The sequence below is a fragment of the Callorhinchus milii genome, unplaced genomic scaffold (genome assembly GCF_018977255.1).
Source record: "Callorhinchus milii isolate IMCB2004 unplaced genomic scaffold, IMCB_Cmil_1.0 Scaffold16, whole genome shotgun sequence".
In the NCBI taxonomy this organism is placed as follows: domain Eukaryota; kingdom Metazoa; phylum Chordata; class Chondrichthyes; order Chimaeriformes; family Callorhinchidae; genus Callorhinchus; species Callorhinchus milii.
Window position 1 is genome coordinate 13314430 of NW_024704757.1, and position 16685 is coordinate 13331114.

Consider the following 16685-nt stretch of genomic DNA (forward strand, 5'->3'; position numbering starts at 1 on the left):
GTTAGAAGGGAATAGAAATCTCATTGAGATGAATCGGTAACAATATGACAATATGTTTGTTTCAAGAACAAATTTAGATAGAACTCTGCTAGAAAATAATATCTCGGGCTACAGTATATAGTTTCCCATGTCAAGCGACTGCCAGGATGGTGGAAGGCAAACTAGATGGACCTTGATCTTCTTTGGCCGAGCAAATTCCTATGTTCTTACGTTCTTAAATGGTTTAGAGCAGCGTTCTTTATATTGCAAATTTTTGAAGACACAGAATTAAGAAACCTGCAGTACTTGCCTCGTGATTGTTTTTAACTTGTTCGCTCACTCTTATATCAGATGGGTGAATAGACTTTTGTAACGGTTTTATATGTTTGTATTGCTTCCCCTGCCGATAAAGAACTGAAGTGTACCGAAACCTGTCATTTCATTCCGCACAGTACTTTATCATTTACACATCTTAAATACAATCAGTGAGAATGAATCAAAAACAGATGCATTTTCTACAACAGCAATTTTGTTGACCTGCATTATTAATAAGAATCCTAGTATTTCCAGCGTATAAAATCCCCCTGTTTCTATTCCTCCCCTACAACAGTATGTATTTTTATATGTTCTTGTTATACCAGTGTCTTGAGACATCCTTCCGACGTGAAAGGCACTATATAAATGTTATCAACAATTTGTTGTTGTATTTTATGTATACTATAAAAGGTCCCAGATTGATCCTTTTCTGACTCCTCTTACTTCGATATAACAAGTTTCATGTCATAAAGCCGTTCATTTTAATTGAATTAACCATTTAACTGTTTTCCAAGAGAGCAGGATGAGACACTTAGGCTTATTTTCAGCCGTTCTGAAATACGTGGCTATCATGAAGCTTACAATCTCTAACTTTGATTAAACTCCATTTAGTAGGACAATATTCTAAAAACTCATCCAGCCCTCAGAATGCCCTCTCCTTTTCCATCCTCCCTGAATGCATGCATCAACTTTCAAATCAAAGGCATTGTTTTGAATTTAACACTGCTTTTGATGCAAATGTACAATGACATTTAACATTATGCAAATGATTTGTTTGAAATGATGCTGCATCAATTTCAAGTTTTGAATTCTCCCAGTTTAATGGATCATTCAGCTAAGTGGATCACAGGAGTAATATTCCATCTGGGTTTAAATTTATTCCATTTATTAATGTATTTTGAAACCTTGGGCAAGTTTCCTTACTCCACACAGAGCCTAATAATAATCCCTCCAAAACCAAAAACAATAATAAATTGCTCATTTTCAATCCACGACTGTTTGTGGGACATTGCTGTGCGCAATTGGCTGCCGCGTTCGCCCACAAATATACAGTCACTTCACTTTACCGTGTGTTCTGTGAAGCGCTTTGGGACGTCCTCCCGACGTGAAAAGCGCTATATCAAATGCAAAGATTATTATTATTAGTAGTAGTATTATTTTAGAATGTGCAGAATTTGACAAATGGCTGGATTCATTTTTAAACTTCGAAGACTGTTTTCTATAACTTTTACCATAACTTCAAAATTAAACAGTACTTAAGGAGTTGACAGATTTGGAATGCTCTGAAATGCCAAGTTAATAGAGTAAATCTAAACCCAGGTGGAATTTGGATCTCTTGAGTGTTAAAACTTCAAAGCGATAACTTTGGCAAATTATTAAACACAAGTTTAATTTTGAAAGCGAGGTTTTCCTCGAAGGTCCTGTATGAAACTACGAAAGACTTCAAAATTACGACTGAATTCCACGAAGCTTGCCAAATTCTGTGCGCTCTGAAAATGCAGAGCAAAATACATCTGAATAAAGCTGTCCATATCACTCTGAGCTATCACAGACTTCAGAAGGCTTCGGAGTTTCGTTCGATACATCCACAAGAGTATCAAAACCACAACCTTACACTCGTCTGCATTTAAATGGAAAAGGTTTGATAATATTTGGTCAAAAAAGTTTTAAAAAAAACTTGAAGTATAAGTAGCAGTCAGACACTGCACCTGTGCATGATATTCACCGAGGGACTATATCAATTTCAGCAGATGTGCATGTAAATAGAATGCAAATATACATCCACTCAAAATACTCGCAGTGCATATTAACTCAGGCTAAATTCTAAAAATGCTCACCTCTGCTTCTTTTCGCTTCATCAAAAGCATGTCACATCGCAAGTATAATTATATCCTGTTTCTTTTGACCAGGCTGACTCTCTGTGAATGAGCGTTCAGGTTCAGTGCTCAATTGCAAATCACATGCAAATGCACCTAAACCTTCCTACACCTAAGTTCAGGCCCTACGAGAGCAAAAGTCCTTGATTTTTTTTTCCCCAGAAAGGCTCTGCCTGGATTGTAAGGATTATTCTTAGGCATTATGTGGTTTCCTCATTCAGCCGATTTCACATCTTCAAAATGGACCAGTTCCAGGTTTCTAATGAATAGACATTCTTAGGAGTCAAGCTTAAAGCTGCAATATTCATTATATCTGCAATGACGTCTTGGCTACAAAGCACAGGGACACAGAGGTACCACATTTACATCAAATGCTAGTGTTATCAGTTCTTTGAACCAGAGACAGAAGCGGGAATACGATCTAAAGAGAAATGTGGTCGCACAGTTAAAGTGAAGTGCTTGCTCAGCTCATTCGGAGTACAGTGAATCAAACCGTTTAGATATGAACTGTTTGTACGTGTCAGAGCAAATGTTTCTTTCAGGAGAAAGTCTACACACATTTAATGCTTTACAACCAAAGGTCTTCAATCTGATGGCATTAGGGTTGAGCTCAGCAGTGACCCTTGTAACGAATGCTGAGCCTGCTATCGCATGTGGTTCAGCAGTCAGCCTCGGAGTCACACAGTTGTGGGTTCGAGCCCCACTTCGGGAAATCTGCGTTCATCGTCTGGGCTGACCCTGCAGTGCAGAGGGAGCGTGACATTGGCAGAGGTGATGTCCTTCAGGTGAGATGTTAACACCGAGGTCCCATCTACCCGTTCAAGTGGACGTTAAAGATCCCTGACACTATTCGAAATAGAAGAGAGTTTCTCCTGGCTCCCCGGCCAACAGACCCTCAGACAACATCGGCCATTCATTCCATGACTTTTTGGGGGACACTGTTGTGTGCAAACTGGCTGCCATGTTTGCCTACCAATGGACAGTAACTGCACTCTGCAATAAATCCTGTGAAACCCCTCGAGATGTTTCGATGACCTGCATCAAATACAAGGATAATTATTACAATCATAAAAATGATAGACAACGTGGAGGCTATCCAGCCATTCATCCTCTTCAACTGTACCTAACTGCTCTCAATCCCAATTCACTGGCCTTTCCCTTGGAGTTCTTGTATTATAATAGCGACAAAACATACCGTTCATTGCCCTTGATGCTCTTAAAGGGAACATTATTGGCTACACCAGCCCCTGATTGAAGCCATGTTGTGTTAGCTCATGGTAAACGTGCTCAAAACAGGTGCTGAGTGAATGATTGAGCTTTACTTGGTAAATAATTAGCAGTTTTCCTGGAGAGAAGAAAAAAAAACAATCTTGGATTGCGAGCTCAAGTTTAGTTAAAGCGAAAAAGAATTGCTTAATCATAAAACATTGCCCTTTGCCACATTCTATTTCGATTCTCAAGTTGCAAACTGGATTATTAACTTTGTTTTAAACAGAGCAAACTGCTGACGTGACTGATTTCAATATCGGATTGCTCAGTGCTCTTCAGAAGGTTAAATACAGCCTGAATTCTTCTTCTTTGGTCAGCTGGGTGTCTGACCCACGGAAACCAAACTAGGCAGTGTCCAAAGCAGGTTGAGGTCCACGTCTGTGTGCCACTTACACGTGGAGAAAAGCAAGAGACAAAATTATAATCGCACTTGGGGGGGGAAAAAGCAGCCCGAAGAAATGAAAGCATGTTTTAAATTCAGTGGGCACTCCACCAGGCAATGTGGCTATTAAATAATAATAATCCATGCATTTGATACAGCGCCTTATCACGTCTTCAAGGCATCTCAACGCGCTTCACAGAATAGACTGCAAAGAGAATTTACTGTATATTTTGTGGGCGAATAACAATGAAAATTCATACAGCACCTTTCACATTGGGAGGACGTTTCAAAGCCCTCCGCACTTTTGAAGGGGAGCTAGTGCTGGTGAAGTGGGGAAGTGAGGGGGTGGGAGAAGGTGACCAAAATCACAGTTGAAACAACAGGCCTTAGGGCGGGCAGGGGAGAGACAAGGTGGAGGGACACTGGGATGGAGATCCAAATAATACGGGCAGAACGGCTGAAGACTCTCCCAATGAAGCCGAGTTGGAACCGACAGCGGATGTGAAGTAGACGAAGATTTGCTAAGCAGAGGGAGCCGCTCCTTTTATCACGATCCTTAATATCCATTTATCTATATTTCACCAAGAGAAGCTGGTGCCTCTTAGTCCTCACATCACGGGTTAAACGGAGAGAGATGCTGTATATTCAGTTTAATTCGAGACGTCTCAGTAAAAAGCATTCGCTCCATGCACGTGTGAAAGCTGCAGGTGTGACATTTTTACAGCGACGCATCAACCGAATTTTAATTTTTACAGTAACATTGGCTTATTCAAAAAACAAAGGTCAAAGTATACCTCGCGCACATCATTTAATGTGGGCCAAGGGTCCTTAATCCAGCCCCAACCTGTCCTTGCTTTGAGAGGCGTGCTAAGCAAACAAGTTACAAAGGTTACAAGTCAAAAGTTTGTTTTTAATGATTTATTCCATANTTTTTTTTCTTTTCTGTACGTCTATTTCGTACAGCTGCAGGGAAGAGAATAAATCACCGAAGCCAAGGTATGTTTCTGCAAATACCGTGCTTTAACCAGTGCACACTGGAATTGTTCAGTCTAGTCATTGACTCCCTTTCCAGGTGACCGGGCTGAGTTGAACGCACACGATGTGACCAAAGTGTGAATGATAATCCACGAGGGAGATTATAGCTGCCGACTCGGTTGCTGTGGTGACGAGACCACCAGGGGGAAATTTTAAAGCCACTCTTTCCCTCTCTTCGAGAGTACCATCATTTGCGGCAAAAAAAAACCCAACACAAGATGAAAGCTAAATAACATAATTTCCCGCGACCAAATTGGTTTGTTGGACTTGTCAGAGATTGTTAAATAAATTGCAACCTTTGCCACGTAAATGCCTGCAGGAAAGGCAGATCATCTCGAAGGTGTTAGACGAGGTGCCTGCAGGATTCAGCTTCATAGCATTCATTGATTTGCAGCTTGTAGTTCATCTCCTTCCAACAACACAATACCTTTCACTTTGGGAGCACGTCCCAGTAATGCGAGATGGATGATACATAGAGCCAGGTGCCAACCATGCTCGCAGACGGGCCAACATCACCAGATGAAAGGACTGAAATGACACCATGGCGTGAAGTTAAAATAGCAGCCATCCTCACTGAAAGTATTGTGCAAATGCCTTTGTATCTTGCAGTCATTTGTACTCTAATATTTCAGCCGGCTTCATAACTGAAGGCCCGGCCATTACATTTCTAAGGCTGTGAGCGTCAACATTGACGTACTTTTTTTAACGTCACTTTATTTTCCTTGTATTGATTTTTCCCCCCCCCACCCCGAACAAAAAACGACGACAATACCCTTCATGCAGGATAACATTAGAGCACTTCACAGGGAAGTGGCTTGTCTTGGACAAAGGGAAGGTGACCCTGGGCAAGATTGAAGGGGTGATAATAATAATACTAATAATAAAGCAGATTTTTAGATGGAGAAAGAGGGTGTGAGAATTCCGAGGGCTTGGGACAGAGTTGCTGATTTGAATATCAACCAAGGTTACTTANTTTTTTCCCCATAATGTACTGACACTGGGGCACTTTTGGGGCAAAACAGGTGAACAATGCCTGCGGAAGGCAAATGGATGGTAGAACCGAAAAGCTGGGTCGGATTTTATAAGGTACAAGTAAAAGAGCAGCGTGATTTTAACACCAGTTGCCTTCGCAGCAATTAAACCCGTTTTGGGACGGTAAATTCATTAACTATTAGCCGGACATCAATTGCTTAAACACGGTCTGACGTGCAGTACTTACCTGGGTTTCAATTACGCTTAGATTGGACCTGAGTTTACCACCAGAGAGCCAGTGTGGTACAGTTCCACATCCACGGTGTGGTAATGAAAAGGAATAATTATGTTGCACTGAGTCACAATAGGAAGCTGGTTTTATGAAAAGGTTTAATAGACCCTTTAATCGTACTTTTGGTCATCCGGTGTCTTGGGATGTACTTCCGACAAGAAAGGCTCTACATAAATGTAATTTTGTTGTTTTAATATCTTCCCCCCCCCCCACCCAAACCTCATTTCCCATCTCTAGCTTGGGTGCACAGCCAGTACTGTAAACCGCTTTGGGATGTCCTCCGCGCATGAAATGTGTTATAAAAATGCTAATTTGGATTGTATTGGAAGCATTTGAAGTGTGCACCTGCATCGTCCTACACCCGCGAATTATTCTGCGTACAAATTTTGCATTGCCTTTGACTATTTCATTCATAAAATCGGTTAATTGGAAACTACACATCAACCGAGCCTTTTGAAGAAGTTACTCATTTCGTTTCAATGTATTCAATCATCGGCGAAAATAGGACTATTCCAGAATATGCAAGAACGTTATAGACTTTAAATGAAACAAGAATTTAATCACTGCAAGACACCAAGAGACAACGACAATATTAAAATTTGTTTAGCGCCTTTCACGTCGGGAGGACGTCCCAAGGCGCTGAATAGTAATTTGCTGATAATAAATTACGAGTTTGGCTGTTGAATATAAAACAAAATGAAATGTCAAAACTGACATGCCAACATTTTCCAACAATTCTGAAACAAATCTTTTAATCCCTACAGAATGTATACATATTAAATCAAACAAAAGTAGTTATTGAGGTATTAAGTTCTTAATTACTTCTGATCCATCAAGCGTTAGAAGTTTTATAAGCATTCATTAAAACCTGTGCAGGGATTATTTCCGATCAGTATTCATGAAGACATTTTCAATCATCTTCTCATGCAGTACTAGAAGGAGAAATAGAACTGTAGAAAAAGGCTCTGTGATCACAATCATTAACGCAAACTAGATTTTCAGACGAATAAAGCCAGGGAGGAGTATTTTAATTCTGCTTACAAAAGGGAATGCATTCAAGCTGATCAGTTTTTTTTACACAAAAGTTTGGATTGTTTTTGGTTATGAAGGAGAATGTTACGAGTTGTGAGCAAGATCGAACTGGAGCTGAACTATTGTACAGGAGACAGATCGAGGAGAGGTCCACAGGACTCTAAGGCTATGAAATCTACTGTTGACCATCGATGAGATATGGAACGCTAGGCAAGTCTACAGCATGTATTTCAAGCGTTGCCTTGCATCTGCAAACAGCCTTCACAACAGCCATGTTCAGGCAACATCAAACATAAGTGCTAACTGAGTACACTTGAAGGAGCGTAGAGCGTTCTTTCTGCTAAACTCTAGTACCGCTTATTATCACTGCAATTCTCAAGGTCACTTTGTCTGTTCAGCACCGCAGTTAATGATCAGTGGACAGGAAAATCGACTAACTTATCCTAGTGTTGATTATTTCTGCAGAACTATAAATCAAATGACAATCCATAGAATGTTGCCAAAGTTGGTTGTTGTTTTTTTCGAACAAATCTCTTAACTCAGCAGAAACAAAGAAAACTTTGTCCATCCTGATGTTTGGAGAAAGCCCAAGGATTATTAGACCTCTGATTGAGAGCGGGTATGAGTCTAAAGTTTAAACCTAATATTAATGATTCAAGCTGGTTGTCCAAATTGTACAATAGACCCCTTTAGTAATCAACTCACGATGAATCTCAGTGGTTAGAGCACTCGCCTCGCAAGCGAGAGATCTGGGTTCAATTCCCGGCAGGTCGAAATGTTGGGCAAGTTTCCTTACTCCACACCTCTCTGTTTACCTAGCAGTAAAGTAGGAACCCGGTTGTTAGTCGATTGGCGGATCGCTTTTCCAGGGATAATAATTCCTTCAAAAATATAATAATAATAATAATTTGGTCACTCAATCCACGACTGTTTGTGGGACACTGCTGTCTGCAATTGGCTGCTGTGTTTTGCCCACAAAATATACAGTCAATTCATTTTACAGTATATTCTGTGAAGCGCTTTGAGACGTCTCGAAGACGTGAAAAGGCGCTATATCAAACGCAAGGAATAGTATTATTATTATGTCAATTTGCAATAACAAATTAACAAAAGAAATCCCTCGGCCTTCCAGGTACATTGCAACTCTACCAAAGCACAGAAATGTAAAGCAACACATAAATGCTCAAAATACTAATCAGGGTCATGAGGGAGGTTTGCAATTTCAGAGAGGCATTATACACAGAAAGCCCAGCAAATGCAATGGAAATTTATGTGCAGTAGTTAACACAACCCATCTTCTGTACCATATAGTACCTTCATTGATACGTTATGAGAGTAGAAATTATATTAAATCAAACACTGAAAAAGGTATTAAGACTCATTATATTTCACTCTATTCCAGAATACATTGTACACAACTATAATAATGTAACAACGGTAACCCTGATATGGTGCCATTCACGATATCTCAAAGGGTCTCGCAGGATTTACTGGAGTCTGAAATTCATTATCTTGCTGTTGGGTTAAATATGCAGGAAGAAATTACTATGTTACGAATAAATCCTTCAGATGAGATGTTGAACTGAGGCCCTATCTGCCTGTTCAGATGGATGTTAAAGACCCCATGGCACTATTCAAGAGAAGGGAGTTTGCGGCTAAGTATCCTGCAGAAAAAAATTGGTCATTCACTTCACGGCTGTTTGGGGGATATTGCTGCTTGCAAATTGTCTGCTGTGCACACTTAAAATACTTCCAAATTTGTATTGGAAGTATTTGAAGTGTGGACTTACATTGCCTTACAACTAGTGAATTAATAATAATAATTATCCTTGCATTCGATATAGCGCTTATCACGTCTTCGGGACGTCTCAAAGCGCTTCACAAAATGAACTGTAAAGTGAATTGGCTGTATATTTGTGGGTGAAACGCGGCAGCCAACTGCACGCAGCAGCGTCCCACAAACAGTCGTGGATTGAAGTGACCAAATTATTATTGTTTTTTTTCTTGAGGGATTATTATCAGGGGTGCGGAGTAAGGAAACTTGCCCAAGGTTTCGCCCCCTGCCGGGAATCGAACCCAGGTCTCTCGCTTGTGAGGCGAGCGCTCTAACCACTGAGCTACAGGACTCCACAATTATTCTGAATGCAGATTCTACATTGCCTTATGCTATTTCATTCATAAGAAACTACACGTCAACCTAGCGTACTGAAGAGCTTACTAATGTATTCAATGTATTCGTTCATCAGTGAAAACGGGACAGTTCCAGAATGTGCACGAACACTGCAGGCTGAAATGAAACAAGAATCTAACCACTGCAAAACACCAAGAGACATAACTTGCTGATAATAAATACACTTTACAGGATGCTTTTGTGAAACGATTTGGGACGCTCCTGCTTGATCGATACTTATTAAGTACGAGGATTGTTATTATAAAATCAGGCGGATTTACACTGAATTTCCTTTCAAGAATGAACCGCTGAAGCTCCAACGTGATTAGCGAAGAACAAAAGGTTATGAAAGAATCCTTCATTAAAATAATCATTAACCAAGCGATTCGCCTTTGAAACCGGGGTTGGCTTCCTACAGTGGGCTGAGAGTTGCATCTTTCTGGTTAAACTTTACGTACATGATTGATGAACATCCACGAAAGAGCAAAGTTGTTTTCCTTTCCGAGCTCAAAGAACTCACAAGGCAGCTGACAATATCCAAAGGGCAAGTCAGCAACCGACAACTGGTGACTTTTTTTTTTAAGATGAATCGTCATCATTTGCAATACAAGATAAGCAACGAAAACTAAACTGAATAAAGGGCAGAAGATTAAATTCATGAACGTGAGTGAATTATAATGGGGTTGCCCTGAACTTAGAACGCACCAGGAAAGGATTGCTCATGGGCAACTTCCAAAAGCCCAGTTGTTAAAGGCATTGTCGAGGTAGCACTCAGCTACGCAGAACAACTTGCATTTATAGCAACAAATAACATTTGTAAAGCGCCTTCCCTTAGGAACGTCTCGGAATGAACAATAGCTTGCGAGTTCAATTTTCACTGTGCTGAGCTCAGGCCTATACCAGCTGTCGCATTATTATCTGTGCCTTGGGTTAAATCACAAGATGGGTTTGGATGAAAACAAAGCCCTTTGGCTCACCTGATCTCATCCTTCCAGAACGCCTACCCTACCATCGACCCATCAGAGGGTTGAGCCGTTGTTTAAAAAATAATCCCGTGTCCTGGTCTCAACCACATTTCCCAGCAACCCGTTGCAGTCGTTAGTTACCCTCCGGGTAAAGAAAAATACCCTTTTAACTGTCCTGAAAATTGCCCCTCGTAACCCTAAACCTGTGTCCTATTGTTTTGGTGCATCTTCCAGTGTTGTTCTGGGTTTACTTTTTCTATTGCATTTAGAATTTGATATACAAGGCGAATATCAGACAGTGTTTCTACTGTCTAGTGACTGCTAGTTGTGTGGTTATCGCAGATGAGAACCCAATTGGGCTTGGCTGTGATCATTTCCAATTCCCCTCGACACTCACTATTTGGGTTTATAGGGTTTAAGGACAGTGGCTTTGAGGAAAGAAACGGGTGCAAACAGACCCCACTAGCATCTCAGCAAAACTAGTGCTTTGCACTTTATTTATCTATTGGATAAATTTGGTTTAGTCCCTCCAGGATCCTCTTTGACAAAATGGACGGTACAAGTCTGCCACCTGCTGTACAAAAAAAAGGGTAAAAATAGATTTAAGAAATTCTGCAGAATGCAAAGCAACGGCATCCTCTAGTGGTAACATCAACGATGGCCAATGATTTGTAACGCAAGGGCAGAAATGTTCTGCACTTCGCTAAATTGGCACAGCTTTCCCTTGCGAGTACGGTCTTGCAAGGTACCTGCTGCTGGTCCAGCTAGGACCGGCCTGTCCTGTTTAGGATACACAAAGATCTAATGATATTGCTTCGGCTTTTATCTAAATTGCCCCCTTTTTGGGTAACATTATCGTCGTAGTGTTCTTTAATAAAACGCCACGGTAAAATAATAAGGATCCTCACATCCGATATAGCACTTTCGCACCTTTCTGGAGGGAGTCTCAAAGCGTTTGCTCAGCACAGTTGCCCCTGAGGCCGAGGGGTTGGGAGTTCAAGCCCAGTATCTGGATGTTGAACCTCGATATCTCCACACTGACACTCAAATGCAGTGCTGAGAGTACGGATGAGATGTTGAATGTTTGTGGCAAATGTTGCTTGTGGGCAAATTACCGACTGCGTTTGTCTAAAAAAAATAAATACACAATCACTACAGTTCACTATATATCCTGCGAAGTCGCAACAAAAGTCCCGAAATTATTTATCTTAGGTCGGGGGTGTGAGGGGGGTGGGAAACGGGTGCCTTTAGCAGCTGAAGGCGCTAACAACTAAAATAAAAGCAGGTTTTCTGAACCATAACTATCATCACGGAACAAGATTCCATCAGGAATAAGGAAATTAACGTCGAATTAGAGCAGCTTCCAACAGCTGGAATTAATGTGAATATTCAGGCTTTTTTTAGATGCAGTTAAGGGAGGCAAATAAATGAGAAATGTCCAAGTGCAACAGCTGCAGAAACTTCCATTGCCGTCCCTAAATAAGTGTCTTCGTTGGAACGTTAAGATGTGGAACCGATGGAATATCTGAAAGTAACTGTGCAGCACTGAGGAAGAGAACACTGCACAACAACAATAATCTTTGCATTTGATACAGCACCTTATCACGTCTTCGAGACGTCTCAAAGCGCTTCACAGAATGTACCGTAAAGTGAATTGACTGTATATTTTGTGGGCAAAATGCAGCAGCCAATTACGCACAGCAGCGTCCCACAAAAAGCCGTGGATTGAAGTGACCAATTTATTATTATTAATTTTTCTTGAAGGAATTATTACCCCCGGAAAAGCGATCCGCCAATGGACTAACAACCGGGTTCCTACTTCCTGCTAGGTACGCAGAGGCGTGTACAGTAAGGAAACTTGCCCAACATTTCGCCCTGACTGGGAATCAAACCCAGGTCTCTCACTTGCGAGATAAGTGCTCTAACCACTGTAAAGCTACAGGACTCCAGTTTCTTGCAACAACTTTCTCACGTGAAAAAGAGAATTCCAGAGTGACTCTTTCCGAGGACTGAAACAATGCAGTCAGAACTCACAGAATATTTAGAATTGAGAGATGCAGAGAGAGTAAACAATATTATTCCTGTCTACCACAAAACAAAGAATATATAGGATCATAAAAGCCATCAACTACCAGATCATTTAAAAAGCTTACAAACAGACATGTAAGAAATGAAGGATCAAACATACAATAAGACATACAATGTCATTAAGACATTATATGGTAAAAAGAGCACCAGTTGTAGTCTGCAAGTTCCCTAATCAAACAAATGAAAGAAACTTTTATCCGACAAAACACAATGAAACTGATTGAGATGAGGATCTAACCTGAGGTTAATAATTTGAAGTTAAGGAGTGCTTCACAACACAGATCTGCATCAGCGGGGAACAAGGGAATGGTTTCATCAGCCTGCACAGCTGTAGCAATGACAGGTTGTAATTAACACACATGCAAGTGAAGGACCTTAACTGGCCAAGTCATTAACAACCGTCATTAGGGAAGATAAATATCAGGGATACAGAACACCTGAGCAGAATGAGCAAAACTATTTTGTTTTACTGAACCACACACACACATATAATATATGTGTGTGGTTCAGTAAAACATAGGAATAAGAGCCTGTTCTGCCATTCTATTAGATCATGGCTGATCAGTACTTCAACTCCAATTACCCCCCTTTGCCCCAAATCCCTTGATACCCCGACCTAACAAACATCTATCCATCTCAGGCTTTGAATGGATCCAGCCGTAAGATTTGAATGGATCCCAGCCATAATCCACAGCCTTTTGGGGGAGAGAGTTCCAGATTTCCACTGCCCTTTGTATAACGGGTACATGTTGAAGCATGGATTTAAAACTTTGCAAGGGCTGCTGTGATGGGGAAGGAAGGGCAAGGGTTTGGTGCAATAGAGAAACAGATCTGGTGGCTCTCAGAACGAGATGGAAATTTTTTTTTTCACATCTCTTCTCAAACATGGCCTTCTGTTCAAATTCACCTCTCAGGTATATACCATACGTACCAAGGTGGACTTCACGTGTGTTATGCAAAATGGTCAAGTTTTCAGGAAACTGTTGATTCAAGGATTAGGCCTTATTAAAAATGGAATTAAGATTTATTTAGCTCCGAACAACTGAGTTCTGTGAATCTCTCACAGCCTTTTGGTGGGCAGAGACAGGAACCTTGAGACAATGATTATTGTCAAGGGAAGAATCTCAGCCACTTAAAATGCGAGAGACGCAGACAAAGAGAAAGCCAAGATGTGAAGAGGAATATTGAACCAATAGCCTTGTTTTTTGGTTCAACTTCAGCATTACGTGGAATGGATGTAATAAGATTGTAAAACATGAAACAACAGATGGTCTGGAGTTCCATCTAGTCGAGACTTCTATTACGTCCTCTTACCTTCCACATTGGGAGGACATGCCAAAGAGCTTTACAGGGTACAGTGTAAAGTAGTTAACTGTGTGTTTTGTAGACAAATTTTCATCTCTTCGTACATCATTAACACAATAAATCAATCATTTTCATCTTCCTCAACATGTAATGCTTTCTTACACAAACTGAGCAACCTTTCTAGATACCAGGAAGAATTGCTGTATTATTCCTTTCTGTAAATGTAATTCTGATTTAGCTGGACATTGGCTAATGGGTGATGGAGCCAAAGAGGTTTGTGATTGTGAAATCATTGGAGTGCCTTTCAGCTGTATTATTGCTGTCTGCACGTAATTCTTTAAAGTGAATCTATTTCCCTTTCTCTCAGTCCTACAAATGAAACCTTTACGTCAATTACGGCTGATCCGAATGGAAATCGGCGGAACGCTTCTTGCAATTTGTTTAGATTATTTCAAAACTGACATTTTAACGTAAACTGCGAAATCGCTGGAATAATTACTTCTTTGGGATTTGGGATAATACCTCTAACTTTTACTCATCCCCTTCTCTGCCGTGAATGGCCACTTCAAGTAAACATGCATCTCATTAACTGCACCTTCGGTTATCTTCTTCCCCTCCTCCCATCTTTCTCCCAGTGCAGACTCCCAGTCTACCTCAGCAAAGCACTTTGAGTCATTCTCCCTATGTGAAAGGTACGCTATCAAGTGCAGATAGTTTTTCTGGAGTCAACTCCGTTGGCGGAGGTGCTGTCCTTTGGAATAAGGCGTTAAAAACAAAATCCCGCTTGTCTTTCTGGTGGACGTCAAAGATCCCATGGCATAGTTTGAAAAGAGAAGAGTTTCCCACAGGGTCCTGACCAACAAGCCCCCAGACAAAAGCTGGCCGTTTACTTTGTGACCGTCTGTGGGATGTTGTGAATTGGCCAGCCACGTTTGTCCACGAAAAATATTCAATCAGCGCACTTTACAAGCATTTCCTCTGTGAAGTGCTCTGTGAAACAGTCTAGTTCAAATGCGAAGGTGATTATTATAAAATCTCTTGAGCAGGTAAGGAACATCTGCAGTGGTCCATTTACTTGTGGATGCCAGAGGAATAAACAGGAGCCAGCGTGAGGCTCAGCAACATGTTGACGTGTTCTCCCTCCAGGAATTATTTTCATCGCATCAGCTTTTCCTCTGCTGGCACAGATGTACAATGAGCCTCTGTGGCTCCCGCTGTGCCGGCAACCTCTAGAACTGCAGCTCTGCAAATCAGCTGATCAACCTCGGACTGATTATATCTGACAAAAAATGCCGTACAGTTACCGGGAAGTGAGATAGAAAGCTGAGAAGAAAATAACATGAGTGGAGGGGGGCCTTGGTAACTATTTGTTCCAGTATAACAGGTGGCGGAGATTCTAACGTCAGGAGGATTCCTGAAGAGTGGCTGGTGCTTCAGGCTAACGGAAGCAAATAGAAATGCTCACAAAAGGGCAGCGATAGGATGCACTTGTGCTAAATGGCCCGAATCCTCTTGGTAATGCAACAGCCTCTTGCAATAAATGGTAAATAACAGTTAGCTCAAATGGGACCAAGCTACGGAGCTAACAAATGGTAACAGCCTAGCAGAGCAGTGTGGCAGATCACCGTTTTATAACATGTACAAAACGAAAGCCGCTGTTACATGAATAATAGCACCATTTACATGTGGTCCTTAAGGCTCATTCCCATTTCTCGGCGCTGTTTGAGGAATTCATAGTTCTTAAGTGGACCGGGTCTCAGTTCGTTATAAACAAAGAACGATATAGGTGTTAGAGTTAGTCAGTTAATAGGCTATTAACCAACTGCTGTTCTTTGTTGATGAAAACTGTTATGGTCTTAATTGGAAACTCACTGAATCATCCTTAAAATTCCCTGCCATGGTCAGAAAATGGCAAAAGCAGTATGGGGGTTTGAAATGTTCCAGTCAACATTTCAAAATGTTTTTGAAACGTTCGCAAGCAGGGGGGAAAACAACAACGCACACAGATTTCTTGATGGCAAAAAAGGAAGCACGATATCCTAATGTAAGGAAATTGCCTCCCAATATCCCTTTTTTTTTTCTTTGATCTTTTCTGTGTTGTCATCAATCTGATTCTGTCCATAAAACAAGCGGATCATCGTGGACCTGTTGCTCGTAACAAACAGGATTTCAGTGTGAAAGTAACATTCATTTTTGCTCGGTAATCAGCTCTGCATATGCTACAGCACGCCAACACACAATACAAAGGAAAATTGGTTTTAACGGACAGATATTCCTGATGAAAATAATGTTTTGCTTGCACGATTCCCACTGCAGCAGTCTATACCTTTATCGTTCAGGGCACTAAAGATATTGGAACGTAGGATACATACCAACCGGACTTCTGGAAAGTGGGGAGTAGGGAGAAAGTCTGGAGAGGTACAAATCTTTGTCCGGAAAGTCACGTTATCCAGGCTTCTGTCTGGTACCTCCTTGGGATTAACACTGAGCAGCACCAGCCAAATTGTGTCAGCAGTTTCCCTGCTGTTGACAATTGGAAGCTGTGATTGGAGTGGGGAGAACAACAGGGGAGGAAGAAAAATAAATGGGAAATAAAGATTAACATAACAATTATAAATATTGCATCCCATTTGATTGTCACCACTCGTGGTATGCTGGGTTGCATTAAGTCTCGGCAGCATTATATTAGAAGCATAACATTTAGCCGCTGCTTGTTGAATTATACATTTTTTTTGCTGCAATCTAATATCTGGAGCCAACGTAACGACTGGAGAAAAATCTAATGCCAAGATCATGGGTCTGGTGCTGTGAGGAGTCAGAAACACCGTCTCTGAACAATTCTGTAGACTGAACTCAATCCCAGCATTGGGTGTGATACAAGGTCAAATGTGATAGACTCGCTTCAAAAAAAAATAATTTGGTCACTCAATCCACGACTGTTTGTGGGAAAAGGCTGTGCGCAATTAGCTGCCAGGTTTCGCCCACAGAATACACAGTCACTACA